Here is a 6,539-nt window from a genome sequence, read left to right on the forward strand (position 1 = left end):
ACAGAAGACACTTGTATGTTGGTGTGTGCCCCCTTGGCCTGGATCCAATCTTCTTTTACTTTGTTATGCCTTCGTTTGGCAAAGAAAACAACGATTAAATATATGCAAATGTGCCCGGGGTGCATCCCCAGAGCCCCCCCCCCCTCCTCCCGGCCTTTGTAGCCTATTCACTTTATTTTGTAGTCTTAAGTGAGCCAGCTCTAGGTAGTTCCTGCACAGTATACAGTATCACAATACTGTGTACATAGATTTGGATGTTTATATACAATATATATATATAAAACACAAAAAGTAGACTATCTTGTGAAATACACATTGGATTGAAAAACTAAATCTACATATGTCCTATTTATAATGATACCAAAACTTGGCCTTTACCCCCATCCCATGCGGGTGGAATTGGGGTGGGGGTAACTTTAACCCCTTAACGACCTTTTTTAGTTTTTTCACTTCCATTTTTCACTCACCAACTTCAAAAATCTATAACTTTTTTATTTTTCCACATAAAGAGCTGTGTTATGGCTTATTTTCTGCGTAACAAATTGCACTTCATAGTGACGGTATTTAATATTCCATAGCATGTACTAGGAAGCGGGAAAAAAATTCCAAATGCAGTGAAAATGGTGAAAAACCACATTTGTGACGTTTTCTTGTGGGCTTGGATTTCACAGCTTTCACTCTGCGTCCCAAATGACATGTCTACTTTATTCTTTGGGTCGGTACGATCACGTGGATACCAAATTTGTATAGGTTTTATAATGTTTTCATACATTTAAAAAAATTAAAACCTCCTGTACAAAATATTTTTTTTTAATTTTGCCATCTTCTGGGGCCAATAACTTTTTCATACTTTAGTGTACAGAGCTGTGGATAGTGTCATTTTTTGCGAATTTTGATGGCGTTTTCATTACTATAATTTTTGGGACTGTGCGACCTTTTGATCACTTTTTATTAATTTTTTTATTTTTTTCAAAATGGCAAAAAAATGCCATTTTTGACTTTGGACGCTATTTTCCGTTACGGGGTTAAACATAGTGAAAAAACATTATCATATTTTGATAGATCGGGCATTTTCGGATGCGGCGATACCTAATGTGTTTATGATTTTTACTGTTTATTTATTTTTATATCAGTTCTAGGGAAAGGGGGGTGATTGAATTTTTAGGTTTTTTTATTATAATTTTTTTTTTTATTTTTACTTTTACTATTTTTCAGACTCCCTAGGGTACTCTAACCCTAGGTAGTCTGATCGATCCTATCATATACTGCCATACTACAGTATGGCAGTATATGTGGATTTTACTCCCCATGCATTACAATGTGCAATTAGCACATTGTAATGCATGGGTTAAAACGAAGTAGCCTCGGGTATTCGGAACACCCGAGGTTACCATGGCGACGGATCGCCGCTCCCCGTGACATCATCGGGGAGCAGCGATCCACAACAAGATGGCGGCGCCCATGCAGCGCCATCTCTTTGAAGCCGCCGGCAGCATTGCCGGCGGCGATCGAGATGAGAACACCCGCGATCGGTGCTAGCACCGATTGCGGGTGTTACCGGTAAGCCTTTGCTGCAATATTCAGCAAAGACTTACCGGCTATGGAGAGGGCTCGGCCCGCGAGCCCTCTCCATGCACCGGGACCCGGCGCGCGCCGTACTAGTACGGCGCGCGTCGGGAAGGGGTTAAAATCTTTAATGGTATTTAAGATTTCAAATTTGCCCGCCACACCAAACCCAGGGCTTGTAAAAGTGAGGAATTGCGACTCCCCCCTTATGCCAATTCTATACCAAGGGGGCGTGGAGTGATATAGCTGTCCCCAAGCTCCTCTTTATCTCCTGTAACCATGCCCCATGACAAAATTAACTGGAGAACTCATTTTTATGCAGTGGAATAAAAATGCTCCATTGGACCCTCATTTCTCCCCATGGCCGATAGGGTATTGGAATACTCGATTAGTGGTGGTAGGTACCAGGATAATGGTAAGTAAGGTAGTTAATGTTACCCTTATAATTGGCTAAGACTAAGCCTTACCAATAAGCTCCATCTAAGACAGTACCATTGAAAAGTGAAGTGTTAGTATTAAAAAAAAAAAAAAAAAACAAAAACATACATTTTATTTGTTTTCAATATTTTATGAAAATTTAAAACTCCCAAAATATCCTGGTTAACCATTCTCTTAAAAAGTCCTGGTCATTGATCTAGTCTGCCAAATCCACCACAGTCTACCATGTAAAGTGATCCGAAACCCAACAAAAATGACAAATCGTTTAACAAAGATAAAGCACACAGTAAATTAAGATACATTCCTAGCACCTATCCTTACACGATGGCAGAATAAAGTGCTACTCTAGCATACTAACTCAGGAAACAAAAAAAAAAAAACAAACATACGTTTTCAAATAAAGCAACTACCTGCAACCAGAAAAAAAAGATGGAAGGGGGGGGGGGGGGGGGTAGGGGGTAAATTGCCACAGACCTGAAGCTTTATTTAAAAACACCAGACACAAGAGGGAGGTGGGGGAGAGGATGAAGAGTCTTCTACTTCCTGGATGCCTCAATCTGTGAGGAAAGAGGAAAAGTCCCATAACTCCCAAAATAAAAAGTCCATAATCAAATAACACAAAAAAGGCAAAGTCCACAAGAGAAAAGTGAAGAAGTGAGCTTGTCAGTCTTCTTCTTCTGAGTCCATCCTGCTGTCAAAAAAGGCATAGTCTCTGAGCTGACTGAATGGACCAAGTTTCTCTGTGCATGGTGAGGCGCCTCCTGGCGAACCAAAAGACATCTTTGAAGCAAATTATAAGACACCAGGCATCCTGGATGGCCCCCACAGTGTAGGTGCCTTGGAACAGACCATAAAGAGCAGCGTGGCAAGTCATGGTGTTCCTAGGCACAGAAAGAAAGAGTTTATGATCCAGGGCTTTCAACAGGCCTCGAGCAAAGGGGCATTCCCAGAACAAGCGCAATGATGTCTCCTTAGCAAGGGGATACCTGGGGCAGTACTGGGTACTTGTTCAGGTTGTGGGCTGCCATAAATGACTGGGTGGGGATGGCTATCCATGACAGATCCTTGTGCAAGTTGTTAAGCCTTTCACATGACATGTTGGACCACACGGTGACTATGGTGCTGGAGGCCAGGCCCGGAACACACCACGATGTCCTTGGCTCTGATGAGTTTGTGGATAGTCTTGAGCTTCCACAAATCCAGCTCGAGTCCCTCCAGATGTTTATCCCTCACAAATTTCACTGCCCATAGTATCAGGGAGGATCCCGGTTGTAAGGGAAGGAGTTGTTCCACTTGTCCCAACCAAGCCCCTGCAACAGGGGAAGAAGGGAAAAGTGGGACATGGATTTTCCGGCTGAGTCCCTTGGTGTTCTCAGAGTTCTTTGGATGCAGTCACAAACAAAATAAATCCATATCAGAGTGGGGATGTCGGGGGGATGCCCTTACCACCCTTGAGAGGCTCCTTGTACAGGACTAACCTTTTAACTCTGTCCATCTTTGAACCCCAAACAAACTTGAACACGGTCCTGGTAATGGCCTTGCTGACTTCAGCCATGGGCAGACAAGCCTGTACCGTGTAGTGTAGCACAGGCAGCACCTTGCTACGCAGGACCAGTGCTTTCCCCATGAGGGTAAGCTGTCTGAGGGCCCACAGTCCAATCAGTTGGTTTACCTTGCCAAGACTTTGTGGCTGCTAGGTCTTTACCAAACCAAACCCCCAAAACTTTGATGAAGTCCTGCTGGATGGTGAAAAGAAGAGGTGCATAAAAAGTAGGCGGCCAGTCCCCAAATAGCATGACTTCCGACTTCTTGCAGTTTACTTTAGCCCCTGAAGCTTGTCTGAACACCTAACAGGTCTGGGCGAGCTCTGTCACCGAACGCTGGTCAGCGCAGAAGAACGTCACGTCATCATGTAGAGGGAGCACTTGACCTCAGCGTGTCCTAATCCCGGTGCGATGATTCCTCTGATCTCTCCTCTCTGTTTGTGTTATAGAGCTGTTTGCAGAATCTACCCAGCAAAGAGAAGAGGTGAAAGAGGACAGCCTTGTCTAACCCCTGAAAGGATAGGAAAGGGGTTAGTCTTCCAGCTGTTCACCAACCCTGTGCTGCAAATGTCAGAATACATCAGGTTAACATAGGCACAAAACATTTTCCCCAGACCAAGCTTGCACAGTACTTCACCCTTACATTCATGCGAGACTCGTTCTAAGGCCTTCTCCTGATCAAGGCTGACCAGGGCTCCATGGATGTGGCAGCTTCGGATGACGACCTTCAATCTGTTTGCTAGCACCTTGGCCAGGATCTTTTAGTCCATGTTGAGAAGCAAGATGGGATACCAATTCTTCAGGTCACACCTCTCTCCCCCTTCTGCTTGTACAGGATCGTGATAATTCCTTACCTCAATGATGGCGGCATCCTGCCCCCCACCACCATCTCCTCAAAGAGCTCCAGCAGATCCAGGCAGATGAGGTCCCCCATTGCTACATAGAGCTCCGCCGGGAGACCGTCACTGCCTGGAGTCCTGCTGGATCTAAATGATTTAGTGGCAGAGAGCAGCTCATCCACCGTCAAAATGGACATCCATTGCCGTGGTCACCAGCGGGATCAAGGGGGTCAGTGATACCTGCTAGGAACCTCCGGATCTGTGGTTTTCAGGGCGTAGAGGCTGCTCTAGAAGTTGGCGACAAAATCAAGCATGAAAGCTCTTCCCCTGAGAAGGATGGCGGTGCCTGCAGACTTACAGTCTTCCTTGTCTCCATATCTGTGGGAACAGAAGAAAAAACAGGGGTACGGGCGGGGGGAGTCCTCTGCCGTGGGGGTTTGGGTTAGTATTGTGGATTCCTGGGGGGGGGGGTTGCCTTATGGGGTGGTGGCTGAACTGCTGAGACCCGGGGGGGTGATGGTAGTCTCAGTGGGGGCTGGGGAGGGTTTGGACTTGGCCTGGGAGGGTGTCACCTTCTTTGTCTTACCTGTCTGCAGTTTTGACACCTTGTTTCTCTGGCTGACCCCCTGACACCTTTGCCTTGGGCTTCTTTGTTGTCTCAGCAGGGGAGTGAGCTTCAAAGCCTTTGCCCAAGTCTTCTTCCTTTGTGGAAAGGTCTTGTAGACGTGTCCAGTTAGGCCACAAAGGTTGCATGTGGACAATTTTTGGATTCATGGCCTGTTACCCTGCAATTCTTGCAGGCTTCCTCCTTGAAGTCCTTAATCTGATGACTCTTCTTGCCACATTTCCTGCAGGTACGCGGCAAATAGAGGAGGCCGTGGGAGTTGCCCAACATGAATGCTTGGGGCAAGTGTATGAATCAGGCTTCAGCTGCAGTGTCCTTCTGCAGCAGGACTGTCACAGCCCACTTGCCCAACCACAGGTTGTAGCAGTTCAGGACCTTTTCAGGTTCCTTTGCCACTGTGCAGTACCTTTGGAGGAATGTCACAGATTCCAAATTGACATAAAGGATTCTCCTCTCTTCCCTCTGGAGCAGACAGCTGCACAAGAACTTGGGAAAAGGGGGAATCAGTTGTTGCTGCTTTCACCGCTTCCCACCATGTTACAGAAGACGTACTTGGACATGTCCTTTACCCTTCCGTCCACCTCCTTCAGTTTTAGGGCCACCATGTCCATCATGTATGGTGGGAGCTTTGGGGGCTCCTGGGTGGCTTCTGAACCCGAGAAGTGGTGGGGGCTTGAGGGTTGGGGACAGCTGAAGGTCCTGGGGCTTGCACATCTGGTGCTTCAGCTTCAAGTCTTGAGGGACTTCTGCTTATTCTTCTTGGCCTCTTTATTTGCTGGAGCCATGGCTTCTGCTTGCTTGGAGAGTGAAAAAGATGATGGGGTGCAGGGTCCTCAACAAAGCTTTTCCCAAGGCGGAGGGAGTTGTGTCGATTTTCCTGCTTGGTCCGGGGGTTCCTTGCTGATCACCAGGAGCAAGGTTCCACTAGAAGAAATTCCTTCCAGAAGAAAAGAAGTCTTTGAAGAAAGAAGAAAAATTCATGAAGATTTTCCAAGGCTTTTCGCAGAAGCAGCATCTCTTCCATGTCTTTCCCAAAATTCAGGGTTCCTTCTTCAGTCTTCCAGAGTTCTTTCTCTGGTCCGAGTATTAGCTTGCCGTTCTGACAAGAACAGATACCACACTTGATCTTAGCCAAAAGGCAGAGAAGCGAGGTAGTATTATCCCACATGTAAAGCAGGATTCACTTGGTCAGATGTACCTTCAATGGCAACCTCTACAGACTTTACTAGCAGGGAGGCAGCTTAGGGACTCTCAATGAGTTTCATCCAAATACCCAACCAGAGACCAACGCAGTTCAGTCTTTGTGAGCTCCTCCTTCACCACTCTGCAGAATCTTTGGAGGAAAGTGGAGATTTCCTTTACTGGACATCTGCAAGTTCCACTTTGACACCATAATATTCCTCTGTTCACTTGGTAGCAAAGAGTTACTCATATAGAAAACACGGTAGAAAGTCCTACATATTATATCCAATAAATCCAGAGTAGTTGTTCTTAATATTCTCCATTAAGCCCACCATCACCATTTCT

At 45.9% G+C, this 6,539-nt stretch overlaps 1 pseudogene; it reads right to left on the bottom strand.

The window, feature by feature from the left end:
• Positions 1–5,957: 5,957 nt before the first annotated feature.
• On the bottom strand, positions 5,958–6,163 carry LOC140129099 (U2 spliceosomal RNA; annotated as a pseudogene).
• Positions 6,164–6,539: the final 376 nt, after the last annotated feature.

The sequence above is a fragment of the Engystomops pustulosus genome, chromosome 4, assembly GCF_040894005.1.
Source record: "Engystomops pustulosus chromosome 4, aEngPut4.maternal, whole genome shotgun sequence".
NCBI classification, from domain to species: domain Eukaryota; kingdom Metazoa; phylum Chordata; class Amphibia; order Anura; family Leptodactylidae; genus Engystomops; species Engystomops pustulosus.